Source organism: Heptranchias perlo, chromosome 9 (genome assembly GCF_035084215.1).
Source record: "Heptranchias perlo isolate sHepPer1 chromosome 9, sHepPer1.hap1, whole genome shotgun sequence".
NCBI classification, from domain to species: domain Eukaryota; kingdom Metazoa; phylum Chordata; class Chondrichthyes; order Hexanchiformes; family Hexanchidae; genus Heptranchias; species Heptranchias perlo.
The window spans coordinates 61,523,072-61,545,452 of NC_090333.1; the positions used below are offsets into that span (position 1 = coordinate 61,523,072).

The window sequence follows — 22,381 nt, forward strand, 5'->3', positions numbered from 1 at the left end:
ATCTGTGATCATGGGTGGATCCGAAACACGAAAGGTGGAATCTGTGCTATAGTTACAACAAAATTTGACTGTGGTATCAGAAGATATCACTACCCCTGACAGAAAGCAAGTTTGAGCTGTCTTTTTTATGCAGTGTGAGGCTGGGAATATAATTCAGGGTGACATGTCTACAGCTCCTCCCTGTAATCAAGATTCACCAATTGAATTACAAAGGTGTCCAATCACATTATGCCTGCGTGTGTGTTTCTCCTATTAGCACATAACACCCTACAAAATGTACAGGAATCATTTAAAAACTAAATGACAGCCTCAGAGATTAACACCTCTAGGAAAGGTCCAATTTAAAGCTCAGAACATATTTGTTTTCTTTGGCTTTTTACTATTTTTACTATATTAGTAAAATTCCAAAATACCAGATTAATACTGGGATTCAGTTTAACAGTGTACACAGACATATTTATAATTTTCAAAGGACTGTGTTCTCCTCCAATTCTGGCCTCTTGCGCATCCCCAATTTTAATCACTCCACTATTGGCGGCTGTGTCTTCAGCTGCCCAGTGTCAAATTTTGCTTGATAACACTCCAGTGAAGTGCCTTGGGATGTTTAACTTTGTTAAAGGCGCTATATAAATACAAGTTGTTGATATTGTTGACTCTGAAGTGAAAAACATGTAACAAGAAGTTTAACCTGTGCATCAATCATTGATGTTAACATATGTTCACTTTGTTAGACATTTCAGGTGCAGAGTTTAACAGATAGAGTAGAACAAGTAAGATTTTCACAGTGCTGCATAGTGTATACCCTGTGATGCTTTCCATTGGTTTCTATCGTACTAAATGGAGGAACAGCCACGAAAAACAACAACTTGCACTGATATAGTGCCATTAACATAGTGAAACGTCCCAAGGTGCTTCACAGGAGCGTTATCAGACAAAATTTGACATCAAGTCACATAAAGAAATATTAGGACAGGTGACCAAAAGCCTGGTCAAAGAGGTAGGTTTTAAGAAGCGACTTAAAGAACGAGAGAGAGGTAAGGAGGTGGTGAGGTTTAGGGAGGGAATTCCAGAGCTTAGGGCCCAGGCAGCTGAAGGCACGGCCGCCAACAGTGCGGTGAAGGAAATCGAGGATGTGCAAGAGACCAGAATTGGTGGAGCGCAGAGATCTCAGAGGGTTGTAGGGCTGGAGGATTTCATTTCAAGTGATTTATGTTTTATATGAATAAATTGCCTTTGGCAATAGATGAAATTTTGTTTTATACATAAGATGGCAACTGAGTTGGGAAAGAGACTTCAGAAACTTGCTCCATAGAACCACCAAGTGGCCAGAACCTGCAACTACATCATGACAGTTGACAATTGTAACTGTTGACAGAAAGGCGTGGCCAAAACTCTCGAGAAAGGGAAGTAAGGTTTGTGGACAGGAAGCGCAAATGTTTTAATTGTGTGTATGAAAATTGAACATTCCCTGTTTATCAGCCTGCACTGTTATTTATAGACAAAGGTGCTCAATCATGTACTTATCAAAATCTGAAACAAAGGAGTTTTATGAACATTATGTTTCTGCCTTACATTATGTGAGACTATAAAGGACCTAATTCATTACTGTTTCATTTTCAAAAAGGTGCAGCTGAGATAAGAGATTACTGGTAATAAAACATCAGTTTGCACACTGAATTCAGTCAGTTGTTTATATGCAAAGTGACAAATTATGAGCAGCAGCTTTTAATCATCAGAATTCTTTCTGTATAAAATACTTTTCCCCTCTCCACATAAATCTTTAAAGAGGAGCCATCTCTTGTGAATCACAAGGACATTATTAAGTGTTTGTTGCGCTTCTAAAGTAACATACGTAAAACTGGTGATGCACTTGGTTAGAACAGTAACTTTCCACCTCTGGAACCTGGGCTTGATTCCAACCAAGAGTGACGGGATGAAAGGCAGTTGGCCACATAAGGGTCTTATGTGAAGTGAAGTTGGGAGGTATCAATCCAAAGCCTAGGGGACACTGTCCAGCGACATGACTCTAATTGGAATTAGGCACAGAGCGGATGATATTCTGCTCCGGTGGGCCAGTGGCACAATTACGCAATGGTGCAAAAAATCAGGGGGGCCTCGCACCCAATTTGTGCTTGCCTCAGGTGTTCCATGAGGTGCACTCATTTCATATATTTGGCAGCACACTGGAGGCATGTCTTTGCTGCTCCAGAAATTCCAATTCACGCTATTTATTGTGCACTTGTAAAACCTGCAGACACACAGCGCACTCCTGCAGGCACACAGCGCACTCCTGCAGGCACACAGCGCACTCCTGCAGGCACACAGCGCACTCCTGCAGGCACACAGCGCACTCCTGCAGGCACACAGCGCACTCCTGCAGGCACACAGCGCACTCCTGCAGGCACACAGCGCACTCCTGCAGGCACACAGCGCACTCCTGCAGGCACACAGCGCACTGCTGCAGGCACACAGCTCACTCCTGCAGGCACACAGCGCACTCCTGCAGGCACACAGCACACTCCTGCAGGCAGTGGGTATGCATTTGCCACAAGCATTCAAAAGGGAGCAGGCTGAGTTTCTGAAAGTGGACAACAAAGCTACATCTAGAAGGTAGATGGGTGATTGGAGGATGTGTCACCCAATGGGAATGGCCCCCTGCTGCTAGCTCGATTGTCTCCGGGGGTCAGAGAGGAATTTCCCAGAGATTTTTCCTAAATTGGCTTAAGGTTTTTGCTCTGTGACTGCGTGGGATGGTTGTGGGGTGAGGGAGGGGTGGAATTGGAGCAGTAGTGTGCAGGTTACACCATACTAGGATGGGATAGGCTCGATGGACCAGTTGGCCTTAACCTGTCTTTATTTTTCATAGGTTTATATTTCAGGAACGGTATTCACCTGCCCGGCTACCTCTTCCCAGGCAGCCCTGCCTGCAGCTTGCTGAGGAGGATGCCCCTCATATCCTAAAATGGCAATCAGTTCCCTCAGTATCACCTCCAAGTCTCTCTTAGAAAAGGCCTCCCCAAGGGAATTGGTCAACTCCTGGCTCATCCCAGCACAATACACAGCAGTAGAGGCAGAACTGGACAATGTGCAGCCAACCGAAAGTACAGATGCAGCTTTAAGGAACTGCACCTGCCCATTTGTGCTTCTACCCAGGAAATTCTGCTCGCCCAATGCTTGACATAAATTGTGCTGGGAGCAGATCAGACACAGGTACTTAAGAACACCTGAGAAGGTCCTCTCTTGTGTGCTAGAAACTGATGCACCATGTGCCTTCTCCCCAAAAAGAGCTTGAGTCCCTAAAACTGGCCGCCTTACTCAAAAGGGTAAAAGGTAGTTAGTTTGGAAAAGTGACACTGATGCAGTGGAGGGTGTTTGAAGTTGGTGTTAAGAAACATTGTTGCAGCACCATACAGGGACCTTTGCTCTTCAGGTGGCTCATATTATACCTGACATAGGAATGGTCCAAAATCAGATCCAATTCAGCTACTGTAAATGGTTATGTAAAGGAACACAATCTGAATTTTCTGACTTTTACAAGGTGTCATTTTTTTCGATCAATACTCGCCCCTTGTAAAATGTACCCTATAAACTATGTGTTCCATATAAAAGGCAAAGCCTGAGTACGGGGAGGTGTTCGTATTGTATCAAAATGTCGGTATTTTTTTTGGAAAGGCAGTTTACAGCAGAAGGATCTGGTTTCTGTCCATGAGAGGCAATGCATGTTAGACATTTAGGAGCCCTGGCATAGATTTGAAGAGTTCTTGAGAAGGTCTCTGCGGGTCTACTGATAAAGTAAAAAAATAAATTCAAAGGACTACTGTACATGTAACTCATTGAAGTATTCTCAGATACCTATCAGTAGACCCATAGAGACCTTCTCAAGAACACTTCATTCAAACCGATGCCAGGGATCCTTACTGTCTAATGTGCACTGCATCTCATGGATGGAAACCGAATCCTTCTGCTGTGAACTGCCTTGAGACAGCCAATGTCTGCCACTCACAGACAAAGATAATTTGAGGGTGTGCACTTAGAGGCTATGGGGGGCAAGTTAGGCAGTAACTGTATCCTGACACGATGACTGGAAAACAACAAGCGGCTCGGCTCACCTTGACAGGCCAAATGATTTGATTCGGCAACACCAAGCTGTCTACACCCCCACAAATCAAATAGCTTTTGCTGCTGCACGGTATTAAATGGTTAACCCGGAGGTGGGCTCTGGTTGATCCACCACAAAGTCCGGTCAGGAGAATTTGTAATGACTTACATTGCACATCACTCATTCAGAACAGTTGCTAATAGTGCAGTACAGAACTGAATTAGCAGCTATAGATTAAACGGATAAATTTAGCATACACACCACATAACGGTAATCCATGCGCTCAACCTAGGAACTCCCTTCCTAACAGCACTGTGAGAGAACTTTCACCACACGGACTGCAGCGATTCAAGACGGTGGCTCACCACCGCCTTCTCAAGGGCAATTAGGGATGGGCAATAAATGCTGGCCTCGCCAGCGACGCCCACATCCCATGAACGAATAAAAAAAAACCAAGTGATACATGTAGCGTACTCTGGTCAGTCCATGCCAGATGAACCTACAGTTTTTGCATTATCAAAAGACTTTAGAGACAAGTTCATGCTTTGTCCTTACACACAGTGATTATGAACTACTCTACAGTAAGCAGACAGTACCAAGGGTTACATGTTACAGCACTGTTTAGTGTATACCTGTCACCAGGAGAGTGGGGATGTGTAAGCACTTACACTTTGAAAAACACAGGCATCTGTTTTCACTATTAGGAGGCTAATATAGGACATTTTGAAAGAAATTATGTATTTTTTTTGTAGAGAGACAGAATTATGAGAGATGAAAAATGAATATAACGGAACAAAGTAATACATTTGACATATAGATAACAATTATTTTAATTGGACGTCTTAGTGATGCCTGTTCCATAGGCTCCTTTAAGAATACTTTAGACAAGGTCCTATTAAGGTTGATTTCTTTTCCATCTCTTTCACATTCAGTTAGAAAACTTTGGGAACAGGTTTGTTCCAATCCACTGGCATGCAGCTGACCTTTGTGTTTGTGTCTCACAGTTTTAATCAACATTTATTGAAAATATCAAATGATAATTGTGGAACTTTCTGACCTCCAGAGCACATCTCAAGCCAGAAAATGCAATGACCAGGGCTGTCACAAGTAAAATGTGTCCATTAGGTTAGTAACTAGTTCCTATGATCTGTCCCTGAACAGCAGGTATTTGATGTTGACACTGGGAAAAAAAGTAACCAAACTCTCCAACATATTCGGATTTTGGTGAGCATGACAAAAAAAAATCAAATATATTGTTGATCAAATCATATTTTACAAAGAACTTTGTCAACAGCCCTCATTTACATGCATTCCCTGTTAATACTATTGACTGCAAACCACAGTGGACCAAATGTCCCACACAATCTCTGAAACTGTTGGTAAAGATGGTACCAGTAGTACAATAGTGAACTGAAACATATTCTAGAAGACTTGTATTGACTGGTGGTTTTAGGATCCTGCTCCAGGTGCAGCCTGAATGAAACCCATAATCACCTGGAGTCCACTGCTATCAGCAGCTGGCACATTTTGCCAAACCACTTCTCATCTTAACATATGAAAATGACAGACGACAAAAGACCTGCTGCTCCACTGAACCTGTCCCATTCAGCCATGTTGCAATTAAGCATCATGACCCCCCCCCCACAACAAACCTATCACTCAACAGCAGCTATGTAATCTCCTGGGCGAGATAAAAAAAAGGGCAAAAAAAACCCTAGGCCAATTCAGGGAAAAAGCAGTTCGGGAATTTCCTCTTTGACCCCCGAAGGCGATCTAAACCAATTCAGGAGACCACAGTGACCGTGAGGCAAGTCGCCCACCTACCTTTGCACAGAGTGGTATAAATTAAAAAAAAAAGTCCTATTCTATATTTTGAGTCCTGCATTTTGCAAATGAAACAATCATCTATTTTGCATGCTTTATCTAAAGCCTGGATCCGAACATTGGGAAGTAAGCTTGGCTTGTGAAAGGCATTCAGTTCCTGCTTGGTTACAACCATTCTACATAGTATTACATGGAATTTACAGCTCAGAAACAGGCCATTTGGCCCAACTGGTCTGTCCCAAAGTTTATGCTCCACACGAGCCTCCTCCCACCTTACTTCATCTCACTCTATCAACATATCACTGGCCTTCCCTTTCTTATAATGGTGTGCCTAAAGCCATGCGTGCAGTAATTGATATAAATTCCCCCTTCCCAACATCTTGGAGGCACACGGATTCCATTGGGGAATCATAGAATCTTAAAGCACAGAAGGAGGCCATTCGGCCCGTCGTGCCTGTGGCAGCAAGGGGTAATTCCTCTGAGCAAAAATTGGAAGAGTTACCTGTGACCTGTTCTATACGCAGCCTGTGTAAATTTAGGATATGACCATTTCTCAATGTAGAAAATAACACACCAATACGATGGGCGGGACCCATATCTCCAAACAAATCCTCGGCCTAACTCACTGGGAGACGCATGCAATATGCTTTATTAGTTGTTAATCCATCTGTGAGGTAAAGCACACTGCAGAAACAGACCGCATCAGTACCAAGGGTGATAGAGAGACTGCCAGTGACCTGTAGTAACCACACTTCCTGTTACATAAATGTGGAGTGGCAGTCATGGCACTGATAGTACTGGAGCCAGTTTACCCCACCCTCCTCAAGGGAGGAGAATCCAGTGGAGGTGAGAGATTTTAAAAGATGGCAATGTCATCAAGAATTTCTGGCTCGCAAGTAACTAATTTGCAATGTCAAATACAGCAGAAACCAAAGCCTGCAACTGTATTGGATTTATCTCTATTAAATATCTGAAATATTAAAGCTTTTCATATACGACCACCTAAAGCAAAATTCAAAAGAAAGAACTTTAACCATAAAACTATCCACTGCCTCTCACTGAACAGAGCTGTTACCAGGGATGGGACTACTGTACGGCAGAGGCTGTTGCAAACAGTTAGCATTGTCAGACTTTCTCCCCTGTAGAATTACAAATCATTAACAAGGAAAGACATTCTTTATAATGGAAGAACGTATGATAATTACTGAGTGCTCGAGATGTTTAGGCATTTCTTTGGAATGAAAAGCAGAAAGTCAGCTGATGTTCAATATCAACAAGCAAAGGTCAGCTTCGTAGGATTAAACAAAAGTGTTTGTTACCTTCGAAACCAGAGCCAAAATACAATTCACCGCCAGTGATTAGCAAATACTTAAAAAAAAGTTTTGTTGCAAAATCACTAAAATTGATGTTCTTCAGTGAAACAGTTGACTTTGAAATCAAATCTTAAGGAGAACTTAAAGATATTTGTAGCCTCATGTACCATGTAAAACACAATGAACAATAAGCCTTTCTGCTTGCTTCTGAAAGGAAGCTCTTATTAAAATGGAGGGATTAGGAGCTTCCCAAATGGCTGACTCGGTCCTCAATCGGTCTTAGGCCCTGGGAACCTGTCGGAGGCGATGGTAGCGGTTATGCTGAGTTCTCTCCCCTCGGTGCCCTCCATTGCTGTTAAAGTACCGGTGACTACAATGGTGAGTAAAATCGGGCGGGGTGTAAAACCAGCGTTGCACCCGATCTCGTCAGTTTCCCCTTTGTATTTGTAGATTTTGCTTTGTCATAAATGGTATAAACGTGTGGAACACACAGCGTCAGATGGGCCATGACGGGGTGTTGCCTGTTTTTTTGTAATCTCGCTGTGAGTTACGACAATAGTGATGTTTCGCAACATATGGAAATCCTTCATGGCTGTAAGGACTCACTCAGGATGGGATGTTTCTGCTCTGCATTTCCTTTAGACTACAATCTCTGAAAGGGTCTTCTTGTTTCACAGCAGCCTGCGAGTAGAAAAACACACCAGCCTGCAGAGCTGCTTTGATCTGCTCTTCCTGTAACGTATTTATGCTCTCTTTGCACGCACTGAGCATGTACCTGATTATTAATAGCTTTCCTAATACTTCTATAAAATGATATAATTAGCATTGAAAGTGGAGGTCATATCACAAGTGACTGGGTGAAACTTGCAGTGTATTTATCCTCAGTATATTTATCCATAAACTGTTTCCAGAGTTGTATTATCTACAGAATGACATTATTTTCTGACCCTTAATTAAATGTTAGAATTTATGACATTGATGTTCTCACCTTTTACTTCAATTCTTTATTCTCATCCGCCTACACCGCGACACCTCAGACCAAATCTATAATCGGACTTGGCACCGTCACGGTTAAGTATGATGTGGCGATGCCGGTGATGGACTGGGGTTGACAATTGTAAACAATTTTACAACACCAAGTTATAGTCCAGCAATTTTATTTTAAATTCACAAGCTTTCGGAGGCTACCTCCTTCCTTTCCACATCGTTCACCTGAGGAAGGAGGTAGCCTCCGAAAGCTTGTGAATTTAAAATAAAATTGCTGGACTATAACTTGGTGTTGTAAAATTGTTTACAACGGTTAAGTATCACACAGAAGACCGACTAATGTATGTTAAATACATTTAGTATATAGCAGTCCTCAAAAGGAGGTTTGGTGTGTTTTCCTGAGAGATTTGCTGTCATATAATAGCAGTAAATTTTAAGATCTGCACAAAAGTATTGTAGGAACAGGAGTTTATACCCTATACAACCTTGGTCACGTCATCAGGAAGTAGCATCAAGCAGCGAAAAAATGCTTCCTCATCGGAAGGGAGGAGGAAATAGGAGAATGAGGCAGCCATGCAACTCTGATGTCCCTCCAGGGCTGCTGGACTCAGATCAGGATGAACAGAGTCCTGAGAGCAGTCAGTGTGCTTCCCTCGCAGGGATTTCTTTTTTTAATTCTAGATTTTATTTGGGTTTAGCTTCTCTGACCATTCAATACAGGTGAACATTCAGCCCTTTGTTCCAGAGAGTGTTTTCACTTGCTCAGATGTCAAAGTAAACTTGTATCGTGCCCAGAAATCAAGTGCAGGACCATCTACTCCATATTGCAGCTTCTCGGTTTTACCATGTGTCTTTATGTGATCTTCCTTGACTTTGAAAGACAGCAGAATAACGCTGCACTGGACTGTAATTTAGGCTTTAACTGCCAAACAGATGTGTTAAGCATTAAAAATAATAAGTGAATTGTAGTAATGGCGTGGCATGATTTTTCAGTGGTTATTAAGCTCAATTATCTGCTCAAATAAGTAAAACATAATAATGCCTGTTGCGTTAAACTATGTAATCCTACGTGGTGGTTCTTTTTCTTTTCTCACAGTCCTTGGAAGCTATCTGGCTTAACTATCACACTCTGAAGGCTTCAGTCAGACTCTCCAACTGAGAAATATTTTCCAGAAAATGAATGGGATGAACCAGATTTAAATAACTCTTTTAAACTCAAGAAGAAGCATCCAGACAAACATAATTTGAACCAATTCCCCAAAATGTTTGTATTTGAATTAAATGACTTGACTGCTCCCTTGAAGCCTAGCTGAGGCAAAATGACTAATTAATGCATCAAAAATAAACTACGACATGTTTTAAGTGAGTGGAGCTGATTTTTAACCTCTTATGTGGAAAATACAAGTTAAAAAGCTAATACCTTTATCTTAGACAAAAACGGTCAACTTTTGTCTCACACACACTAAGAAGCTCAGGTATGAGGAAATAAAATTATACTGCCTTATTGTGGGCATGCAGCTAATATAGATCAGTAATTAAATCCACTCTCTACAGTCCTAATTCATTCCAAAAGAGGTGCTAGATTTATTTTTAATAATTATATAGTGAGTGAAACGTACACATGTAGTGAGTCTCTTCCAGCTTTTGTAGATAATAAAAAATAACCAATTTTCGAAAGTGAAATCTTTCAGAGGTCTTTTTGGTGCTAAAGCACATTGCCATCAGTAAGGCTAAATTTGAGACAAGTCCTACAGACAATCGTGCCGTCAAAGTACCGGTTTGACTATCTTATCTACAATTTACAAAAAAGCAGGAAATGTTTCCCTGAAACTGCATGCATTTCACTCTGGAACTTTTATTAAGCACTGTACAGCAGCACTGAAGCCTTGTCCGGTAGTGCTAAATTGCACTATTTCAGAAGTGCATTGAACAGTATGGAAGTAGGATTTGTTGAGTTGATTAAATTTGCCCCCCTGCGTCAGGCAAAGGGTTTGGGGGATGGGTGGTAGATGGGGGAAATCATGCATGGTTCCCGTTCACGGGATCTTTGCTGCAAAGTGGATGAGCGTGAACAACAGGCAAGGGTAGGATTGGGACAATTTGTGATGGTCCTTACAGTCAAATAGTTTGCTGACTTCATCATCTAGGCTCACACATGCTAAATGGTTACCTGGACAAGGTGGTAGAGAGCAATCAGCTGCCTCAGGAATGATATCCTAGCATGAGTCACCCGGGATACCTTTCTGACTTTGTGCTCCCGAACTGTCGATATTACAGGTGGGGCCCAACTGCTGGGAGCACACCGTGAGAAAATTACCCCCATCGCCTTCAATAATGGAACAAAAATTAAAACAAACTTTTGTGCTGAAGGTATTTTTGTTTGAAAGCACTTTTACATGTAAACATGGAAGATTTTATCTACAGTACTAATTCATTATACATTATATTTCATTATTTTGCAAATAGGGTTAGATGAAACAGGGTGGGAGGAGGGTCGTGAGGCTCATGGAAACCGGTACAGACCAGTTGGGCCGAAGGGCCTGTTTCTGTGCCGTAACTTCTATGCAATTTGTATTTAAGAATTTAATCTAATTTTCATAAAGTCAGTTTTATTTTGGCCGATGGGGGCGGGCGGGGAGGAACGATAAAAGAAACAGGAAAAAAGGCATTTTGACTGTTAAATTAACAAACTTTGACAGTGCAAAAAACTTTTAATTACTATTCCTTATGCCAAGGAAATAATTAAATACACAAATAAATAAAGTTTAACTCTACTGTGTTTTTTGGGATCCAACCGGAAGCATTGACAGCAGGAGTGAGTCGATGTGTATCACATTTTTATTACTGAGCTTCCTTGTTGTAAACAAACGTGGACAAATCTCCGTTTTCCTGTATCATTTCCAGCTGTTTGAATCTGTACACATTTTGGCACATTGTGAGTGTGATAAGAGCCAGGAAAAGCACAGAAACAATGATTAGAGGCACGAATGATGCACAGCTATAAAATATGAGGACAGATGATTGGATTCTTGAGGTGGCTCTTGGCAAGCTTGTGCTGTAAGCAACGCAATTGCATTTGCAAAACTTTTTTTTAAACTTTCTGACTTATTCTAGTACCAGTCATCTGGGCTGAACTGTCTGGGATGGTGACGAGTCTTACAACACCAGGTTATAGTCCAACAGCTTTATTTGAAATCACAAGCTTTCGGAGCTCCTTCATCAGGTGAGTGACGAAGGATGAAAGCTCCGAAAGCTTGTGATTTCAAATAAAGCTGTTGGACTATAACCTGGTGTTGTAAGACTCCTTACATTTGTCCACCCCAGTCCATCACCGGCATCTCCACATCATGGAATGGTGACAGCTGTGTACAGTAAAGCAGAGCTGATGCAGGATAAAAGTTTGCTTTGATTATTCATATTAAAATAACAATCATAGTGAAATGACTGATTTTCTCCATGCAGTTCTTGTAGCTTAAAATCTAGGTTCCCTGATTGACTTTTTAAATCTACTTTTATTGACTTTAGAGTACTGTGTGCAATATTGGGCTCTACGTAGTGGGATAACGAGGTTTTGGAGAGGGTATCAAGCAGATTCATTCGGATATTGCCTAGTATGAGGAAATACAAATACAAAGAAAGACTTGAAAAGTTGAGACTTTTTTTGTTACCGCAGTGCAGATTACGGGGCGATATAATAGAAGTGTTTTTAAATATATGAAAGGATGGGACTGGGTATACCAATTTTATTTTATTTGCTCCTTTTTTAAATTTCCTTGTTCCAGTTTCCACTCCAAGTAGGTGTACTTTTCCCAAACATCTGCCAATGCTAACTGGCAGTTAGAGGACACATGAGAGAGCAATAAGGTGACATTCCCTCGGTCGGTGGAAGGACCTCGGCTCACCTGTGCTCCAACATTGCAGAAATCTGGAACTTGCCGTACAGTAAAACCTCAATGAGAGGCTCACCTCTGTGCTACCACTGTCCACCAGAACGAATGCCTAGACTTAACCCTGGAAGAATAGATCTTTTCTTCTGCCCGGATTAAAAATGAGTCAAAAAATTGATGGAATTCCTACATGAAGATCGCATTGCCATGCATGGGACAGGCCTGCGAGTCAGAACCAAGAATGGAAACAGGTCTTCTGAAAATTACATTCTATTAGTCGCCTTCTCCCCTCATCTCACCTCCAAGAAATACATAGAAATACATACAAAGAAGGTACGACATGATAACAGGCCACCTGGTCCAACCAGTCCTTGCTGGTGTTTACTCTCCATGCGAGCAATTAGTTCTAATCACATTTACCCACCCCAATTCCCATATTCCGTCACCCCCTTTTTCTTCATCCACCTTTCCAATCTAATTTTGAATGGGCTTAGCAAAGGCTGTCTTGGATTTGGAGGAGGAAGAGGACTCTCTGGCCTTGGAGGCTCCCCACTGCAGGTTACCACTCACTGCATGGTGCTCTACAGGTTCCCCAAACCCTCTTGGACACCTACACATATGTCGAAGCAGCACAGCTGCATGGTTTCTGCTATTTCATGCAGGGAGCCCTGAAAATTCTCAAAGGACTGCACAAAGAGCTTCTGCTGATTAATCAGTACAACTTGGTGAGGTATCAATCCATTGGGTCCATTCCGTATGTGGTTGTGGCGGCATAGTCCCCACCAGTAAAGGTTCTCTCCCGAAGGTTGTGGCCAGCCTTCTCTTACAAAAACAGAGCAAACAGATGCTGTCAGCATTGCAATGTAACATGAGGTATAGCCCTGTGGTCAGGTCTAAACACTACCAGGAGGATCATGCAAGTCAACAGTGAGTGGGTGAAAAAATATGCAACACTTGCGCGAGTGGTAGGAATCCTTAGCCTTCATCTGCTCCCAAGTTTTGTTGACGTGATACTGAAGGGGTGTAAGATATGAGGGTTGGGACCCCGTGTTTGGCAGACTGTATTGCTGATGGGGCAAATGCTGGGTGTTGAATGCTTGGTGTCCCAAAAATGGGTCACTTTCTTCAGCACCACCTCCTCCAGCAGGAACTTCAGCGATGGATACAGTTCTTGGTGCTACTTCAGCCATTTTCAGTACAAGCAGTAAGTCTCCACCAAAAACAAGATTGTGCTTCCCTTTAAGCGTAGCAGCCCTTTAAGACCTGCTGCACTCAGGATTCCCTGCATCTCTGGCACTCCACTCCTTGCATTTATGAAAAACATGCAGGGGCCATATTCAAATTAGAACCCAGGTCAGGGCACCACGTAATCAGCATGGGGTTGCTGAGAGCATGGATCATTTTTTTGCCCCGAGTCAGCAATCGCCCGTATACTTGCAAGATCTTGATTGACTGACTGTTAAGATGCTTTCAGGAAAGCTGGGGTGCAAATAAAATTTTCATTCAAATCAGAACAGAAGTGGTTTGGGTGACTGGATCTATTTGACCATTGAAATTGGTTTGAATTCTGATGATGCGTTTCAGCTGTTTCTTTCTCCTTTGCACCGATGTGGTTATTGAAAAACTTGAAGCCTTCTTTGGGAAATTTAGTCAATCTAAAATTAGATTATGAAGACCCAAGTCCGAATTCAAAATGGGGATTCATGCTCAAGAATGATATTAAATCGTATGGATGTTATTTTACCAGTGACACAACTATTACAATCTCACAAGCTGTGTCAGGTCACAGCTGCACTATGAATTTACATGATCGATATCTCACAACGCTCCAATTTCACTAATCAAATTGTGGGCTGAACGGCATTTCAGGACACTGCTTAATAACTGAAGCTACTGGTGTTTGCTGCTTTATGTGTTATTAGAATCGGTTGTAAAACTATTAGGACGAGTCAATAAATTAGTCAATTTTCATTTGACAAACACACGGAATTACCATTCAACATAAGGATATAAAGGTTCTACGGCTGGCGTCCGGGGCACACATCTGGAACAGGTGAGAAGTCCTTTGCATATGCAAAAAAGGGGCTAAACGCCCATTTGAGGCCTTCTTCTCAACATCTGGTTGCGCATATTGCGGTCAGTTTCTTCAGGCACTTGGCAGCCAAACCAGTGGTCCGTAAAGGTAAGTTTGAATTTTTTTACTTACCTTATTGTAGAGCCAGGAAGCTCCACATTAAATCCACGGGCTGATTCCAGCCCCCGCGTACCCCCTTCCCAATTGCATCCCCCACCCCCGGACTCTTCTAACAAACTTGCTGCTCACTGGGACCGACGAACTGCCTCTGGGGTCGTGACAGGTCCCAGCAGCTTGCCGGAAATAAGCAAGTGAGGTCCACCTGCTGCTGAAACCCTCATAGAATCATCGAAAGGTTACAGCAGGGAAGGAGGCCATTCGGCCCATCGAGTCCGCGCCAACTCTATGCAAGAGCAATCCAGCTAGTCCCACTCCCCCGCCCATCCCCGTAGCCCTGCAATTTTTTTCCTTTCAAGTACTTATCCAGTTCCCTTTTAAAGGCCATGATTGAATCTGCCTCCACCACCCCCTCAGGCAGTGCATTCCAGATCCTAACCACTCGCTGTGTAAAAAAATATTTCCTCATGTCACCTTTGGTTCTTTTGCCAATCACCTTAAATCTATGTCCTCTGGTTCTTGATCCTTCTGCCAATGGGAACAGTTTCTCTCTATCTACTCTGTCTAGACCCTTCATAATTTTGAATACCTCTATCAAATCTCCTCGCAACTGTCTCTGTTTCAAGGAGAACAACCCCAGCTTCTCCAGTCTATCCATGTAACTGAAGTCCCTCATCCCTGGAATCATTTTAGTAAATCTCTTCTGCACTCTCTCTAATGCCTTCACATCCTTCCTAAAGTGCGGTGCTCAGAACTGGACACAATACTCCAGTTGTGGCCGAACCAGTGTGTTATAAAGGTTCATCTATGTCTTTGTTACCTCTAGACTAGACTATTCGAATGCTCTCCTGACTGGCCTCCCACCTTGCACCCACCGTAAACTTTACCTTGTCCTAATATCTCCTTATGTGGCTTGGTGTCAAATTTTGTTTGATAATGCTCCTGTGAAGTGCCTTGGGGTGTTTTACTACGTTAAAGGTGCTATATAAATGCAAGTCTTCGACAGCACCTCCCAAACCCGCGACCTCTACCACCTAGGAGGACAAGAGCAGCAGGTACATGGGAACAACACCACCTGCACGTTCCCCTCTAAGTCACACACCATCCTGACCTGGAACTCCCTTCCTAACAGCATTGTGGGAGAACCTTCACCACACGGACTGCAGCGGTTCAAGAAGGCGGCTCACCACCATCTTCTCAAGGGCAATTAGGGATGGGCAATAAATGCCGGCCTCGCCAGCGACGCCCACATCCCATGAACGAATAAAAAAAAGTTGTTATTGTTATTGGCCCTGCTGCTGGCCTCATTAGGCACATGCAACGGGATCGCAATCCAATTGCTAGGCCATGAGATTTGGCCTTGCCTGGTCCTTTCCAAGAGCATAAAAAACACAAGCAAGAGCACAAGATATCCCTCATGTATACATACTGCTATTCTGCATGTCTCCTAGTCTTGGGTTTACGGCCATCGCAATGGTAGTAGCTGGTCGTCTAGCATAGAGGGGAGCATAGTTATAACCTCTTGGCAGGTGAACGTTGTTCTAGTCAGCAGGCTATATGGCACTCGAAGGGTGCCAATACCTTCCGAACCACAGCATAGACACACACTACACCCCATCTGGGAGTGTGGAGCTTCGAGTCTTGTCTCCTCTGATTCCTTAACTGATTAGTACCTTGATGGACAAATAAATAAATGCTGTCATCAACAAAAGATATCCTTTGTATTGAAAAATGCTTATCTCTTTATCTTTACTAAAGCAGACACACTTTAACACCTCGATTTTAAAATTCTCATCCTCATGTTCAAATCCCTCCATGGCCTCACCTCTCCATATCTCTGTAACCTCCTCCAGCCCTATAACCCTCCGAGATCTCTGCATTCTTCCAACTCTGGTCTCTTGTGCATCCCCCACTCCCTTCACCAATGCCGGCCATCCCTTCAGCTGCCTAGGCCCAAATCTATGGAATTCCCTCCCTAAATCTCTCCGTCTCTCTACCTCTCTCTTCTCCTTTAAGATCGTTTCTTAAAACCTACCTCTTTGACCAAGCTTTTAGTTACCCGTCCGAATGTCTCTATCTCTGACAAGGTGACAATTTAATCTGATTTTGCTCCGGTGAAGCGCCTTGGGACGTTTTACTATATTACAGGTGCTTTATAAATGCAAGGTGTTGTTTGCTGTTGTTATTCTGTATAAGTTTAAAGCAAAGGCCGAGTGAGCTCTAAGATTGTCATTCAGCTTTGGTGTGTCTGGCTTCTGGGAAATTGCTTTTGCCTTAAGACCATAAGAGATAGGAGCAGGAGTAGGCCATTCGGCCCCTCGAGCATGCTCCGCCATTTAATGAGATCATGGCTGATCTGATTTTTACCTCAACTCCACTTTCCTGCCCTTTCCCCATATCCTTTGACTCCCTTGCTGATCAAAAATTTGTCTAACTCAGCCTTGAATGTATTCAATGACTCAGCCTCCACAGCTTTTTGGGGTAAAGAATTCCAAAGATTCACAACCCTCTGGGAGAAGAAATTCCTCCTCATTTCCGTTTTAAATGGGCGACCCCTTATTCTGGAGACTATGCCCCCTAGTTTTAGATTCCCCCATGAGGGGTAACATCCTCTCAGCATCTATCGAGTTCCCTCAGAATCTTGTATGTTTCAATAAGATCTCCTCTCATTCTTCTAAACTCCAATGAGTATAGACCCAACCTGTTCAATCTTTCCTCATAAGACAACCCTTCCATACCCGGAATCAACCTAGTGAATCTTCTCTGAACTGCCTCCAATGCAAGTATATCTTTACTAAAATAAGGGCACCATTACTGTACGCAGTACTCCAGGTGTGGTCTCACCAGCACCCTGTACAGTTGTAGCATGACTTCTCTGCTTTTATACTCCATCCCCCTAGAAATAAAGGCCAATATTCTGTTTGCCTTCTGGATTACCTGCTGCACCTGTATGTTGACTTTTTGAGTTTCATGTACGAGGACACCCAGATCCCTCTGTACCGCAACATTTTGTAGTATTTCTCCATTCAAATAATATTTTGCTTTTTTATTTTTCCTCCCAAAGTGGATGACTTCACATCTTCCCACATTATATTCCATCTGCCAAATTTTTGCCCATTCGCTTAACCTGTCAATATCCCTTTGCAGACACTTTGTGTCCTCATCGCAACTTACTTTTCCACCTATCTTTGTATCATCAGCAAATTTGGCCACATTCTGTTCCTTCATCCAAGTCATTGATATATGTTGAATGCAAAATAGTTGAGGCCCCAGCACTGATCCCTGCGGCACCCGACTAGTTACAGATTGCCATTTTGAAAAAGACCCTTTTATCCCGACTCTTTGTTTTCTGTTAGTTAGCCAATCCTCTATCCATGCCAGTATATTACCCCCAACACCATGAGCTCTTATCTTGTGCAGTAATCTTTTATGTGGCACCTTATTGAATGCCTTTTGGAAATCCAAATATTCCGCATCCATTGGTTCCCCTTTATTCACCCTGCCCGTTACTTCCTCAAAGAACTCTAATAAATTTGTCAGACACGATTTCCCCTTCATAAAACCATGTTGACTCTCCTTGATTGTATTATGAGTCTCCAGATGTCCTGCTATTACTTCCTTAAGAATGGATTCTAGCATTTTTCGCAATGAGAGATGTTAGGCTGGTCTATAGTTACCTGCTTTCTGTCTCACTCCCTTCTTGAATAAGGGTGTTACGTTTGTGGTTTTCCAATCCGCTGGGGCCTTTCCAGAATCTATTGAATTCTGGAAGATTACAACCAATACATCCGCTATCTCTGCAGCCATTTCCTTTAAGATCCTTAGTTGCAAGCTATCAGGTCCAGGGGACTTGTCAGCCTTTAGACCCATTAGTTTACCTAGTACTTTTTCTCTAGTGATAGTGATTGTTTTTAGTTCCTCCCTCCCCTTTGCCCCTTGATTTTCTACTATTATTGGTATGTTATTAGTGTCTTCTACTCTGAAGACAGATACAAAATATCTGTTGAATTCCTCTGCCATTTCCTTGTTTTCCATTATTATTTCCCCAATCTCATCCTCTAAGGGACCAATGTTTACTTTAGCTACCCTCTTCCTTTTTATATACTTGTAGAAGCTTTTACTGTCAGTTTTTGCCTTCAGCTTCCAAACCACATTAATTGAGGAAGATTACATTTGAGAGGTGTAAACAACAGATGATCATTCAACCTGGAAATGTTGGTTGTACATTATTTTACGTCTGCATGAAATTTGCTGGAGAGCCGTCATTTCAATGGCACATGGGACATTTAAGCTTCCGGTGTGGGAAGCTCCAGAGTATGAGAGAGTGAGAGTAAGTGAGTGTGTGTGAGAGAAAGCGAGTGTGAGAGAGAGTGAGTGTAAGAGAGAGAATGAGAAAGAGTGACAGCAGAGTGGGTGAAACAGAACTGCTGTCAGGAGCAGAGTGTACTTTTAAAGGATCAGACCATTTGCTGCAGTCTGTGCTGTTCTGCATGTGGTTTACTTGATTAATTTCTCTTTAAAAAATCTAGTTATTTGCAATCAGAGCTCAGCTTAAGTGTGATGTGTTGTAACAACACCTTCCAGAGTGGCTTAGAGAGAAATAAAGTGCACTGGGCATTAATGCTTTAGGACTGTGTGAGTCCTAAAGAGTACAAGGCTTCCACAGGGGCACAAAACCACAGAGCAGCAGTTTTTCTGTCACAGAGTGTGCAAGATCCACTTGCGGAAAGTGTGTAGAGGCTGTTGCACAAGGGAATGCTCGCTTAAATACCCAAAGATTACATCGCATTGGTGGCAGAGGCTTGTGAGAGACAACTGTCCTGTTGCATGGCTCTGAACTGCCTCCTGTGAAAATTAGGCAGATAAGTACAAAATGGAGGACTGCAAGAACATAAAACTCCTTGTAAAACACCAGTTTGTTTGGCGGAATACAAAATACGCAGGTAATTATCTAATTTGCATTAAGAGACTCCTGCCCTACATCTGTGATACCTATTTGCATACATGTTATATTTTTAACAGTGCAATGTGTGGTTTGGTGTTAATGAGGGGAGCAGCAATTGCAGTTGGGAGCACCTTTGTAGTTATCACTCCACTCCTGAATGTTCTTAATTTTTATATTCACCATAAAACAGATGTAATCAATTCATTTGCTTTGTGTCAAAGTTTAATATCTGCCTGTTCTATTCTGCCCATTATAGAGACCATGCCCACTAATGGGACACCTGCTGACCGTGGAGCACATTGTTCCAGAGCAGTGCAGTTTACTGGCTAAAAGGAAGCATGTGTCTGTACTAACTGATGTAAAGAAACACCAGTATTCAAATATAGGAAAGAATTAGATTCAGTGTCAAAAGCTGTCATTGGCTGCAACGTTTATATTCTGTTCTTAAAATCCTCATCTAAACTGATCCAAATGAGTTTCAGAAGCCTGGCTCTTTAAGAGAATACTTCCATACCCCTTACTTTGGGTCTAAAATGTTTTTGCTTTCAAACATGGCTGCCACCCGTAGCGGACTTCGAAGGCAAATGATTTTTTTTTGAAGTATCTCCTGATTAGGGGCTTTGTTGTTCATGGAGGTTTCACACCCCAAGGATAATGGAACAAAGGTGAGTAAATGGAGTTAAGGCACAGATCACCCGTGATCTAATTGAATGGTGGAAGAGGCTTGAGGGGCTGAATGGCCTACTCCTGTTCCTATGTTTCTATATTTCTATTAGGGCGCAAAGTTGGGCCCCTCCCATGGGGAAATGAACAGGATGGGGAGAGTAAAGCTTCTGCTTGGGGGGCAAGAGCGTCAAAAGTAGAGGTGAGGGAGTATTGTGGCGAATGGAGGGCCAAAGGCTCGGCAGTTGGGTGTTTGAAAAGTGACTTGAAGGAGAGTTTTTACCGTGGGGTGGATGCAGAACAAAGTGGGGTGTAAGAAATACGATTTCTAGGACTAGTCATAGTCATTTATCCCATCCTGCAAAGCGAGGCTGTGGGCAGGCCTCGAATCTGTGAGAATACAACAGGAACCAGCATCCCACAGGAAATTATATGCCTGACATCAGGCAAAGTGATTGAAAATATTGCAAAGACAATAAAACTGTGAACAGACACATTGAAGACCAAGTTGTCAGAAACATTAACAAAATGTCCCAAGGCATAATCAAAGACTCAGGACCTGGACACAGACTAATCCTGTTATGTTCATTGCAGGAGCTTTGTTCAGACAATTAGGTAACATTCGTGATTGGCATATGCAGGATGAGACATCATCAATGTCTGCATCCGAGCAATCCAAATACACCGAACGATAAGGGCACGTCCCTCCCATAAGATAGATAGAATGGACAACAGTTAATACCATAGAACGAATAAAGATGTCGGGAACTATGGGCACCCTGGTGGGGGGAGATGTTCAGGACAGATGACCTCATGAGACTAATGTCGGGAAGCTACTAGAAGCAACTATGCTTCAAAAAGATATATAAACTGGTACACTGTCCCACCAAAGGTAAAAGCAACTTCTGGGGCAACGGAGGCCTACACACCCTACGATACCAGACCTGATCAGCTTGAAACTTCCTTGGGACAGGTTGTATCATCCTTGTTTATTTGATATAACTGTATTAGAACGTTATTATATAAATACTTTTTGTTTGGTATAACTCATTAGAACGTTGCTCTTGTGTCTATAATAAAGCTTGCATGTTCGGTCACGCTCGGGCCCGAATCATTGTGGAATTTATTATTAAGAAGGATTAACAACCCTTGGTAGCATTAATAATAGCATATTTCCAACATGGGGTTGGAAAGGGGTACGGGGGTGTGGGTGTTGAGGGACACAATCTATTCATCATGTCATGGAATAGTCTGGAAGACACTATAGTCTCCTTTGCATCAGCTAAGTCAATAGTTCCAGCAGACTATTTGTCCCATTGAGGTCCAGCACTCATGTTTTAAAGCAAAAATATACATGTTTAAAAAATCAATAGTAATGAGCAAAAAATAAAATGGAAAGCAATCATAAGTCTTTGCAACTTTGATTTCTAAAAGAGTTATTGATGATTAGATTCTTTTTAAGTGTACTTTTATACATTGGCAAAACATAGCAAACCAATTTGCATGCACCGGTCAATATTCATTAATAGGGCAAATAATTCTACTGTTTATCACAAGGGATAAGATCTAAACCAAATTGAAAATTTAAATCAATACATCAGCATGATTTCCATTTATTCAGAAGCATTAAAATTTCAACTCACTCCTAATGAAAGATTCAAATCAACGTGTCCCTTTAGAAAATGGATTGCTGTATACGTTGTGGAACATCCTGCTGTTCTTGCTTTTAGATTCTCGTCATGATGATGGCAAGTGAATGACGACAGGTAAGTCTGAGAGTCAAATCAAATTAGGCAAAAAAGTTGCTGCAAGCATAAAACCTTTCAGTATATTGGGAGGGATGGAGATTTCTGTTTTCTGAAAATATGTTAAAATTTACAATTTTGAACAGTGTACAGCTTCTTTTTAAGCTAATCGGTTAGATACCAACAAAAAAAAACCAAAGAGAAAACGTCCAGTCTTGGCTTTAGACAAGTCTGAGCAGATTTAAAACTCATGAGTTATTGCAGGAAAACACAGTGTCTTCTACATGCTGAATAGAATTGTATTCTGGACCTAATTCTCATAACCAAATTTCACACATTTATCTGTTTCCTAAAGGCAACTTCCTTTTTCTTACTTTCATTTTATTCATATCCTTTTTCATTCACAGGGAGGGGGAGGCAAACACTGTCACAGATGGCTCCATGATTTCCACCCCCAACCTTTGACAAAAACAGAGGTCCATATTCAGATAACAGGAACCATGCTGGTATCCGGGCAAGTTTACCATTATCATTACCTCTTCCCCTTGGGCACTGAAGGAAGACCACTTTAAAACAACAGGAACCAAGATTCACCATGCTAAATCCCTGAGATTGGATGCCGTGGGGACTCGGGATTTGCACGCATTCACATTCACAAGCAAGGAAGATCTCATCTGTTGTGCTACCTCATTCTGGGTAAAGACGATTACCTGAACAACCACGAGCC

At 42.2% G+C, this 22,381-nt stretch overlaps 1 protein-coding gene and 1 long non-coding RNA gene across 2 annotated transcripts in view; one reads left to right on the forward strand and one right to left on the reverse strand.

Annotated features, from left to right (window-relative positions):
* LOC137324916 (nuclear receptor subfamily 6 group A member 1-like) overlaps positions 1–22,381 on the reverse strand; it is a 159,737-nt gene that overhangs the window by 11,182 nt on the left and 126,174 nt on the right. The window lies entirely within an intron of this gene.
* LOC137325041 (uncharacterized) lies at positions 7,238–9,585 on the forward strand. The gene is made up of 2 exons (XR_010963786.1): positions 7,238–7,614; positions 9,320–9,585. It is a non-coding gene; the product is annotated as an uncharacterized lncRNA (long non-coding RNA).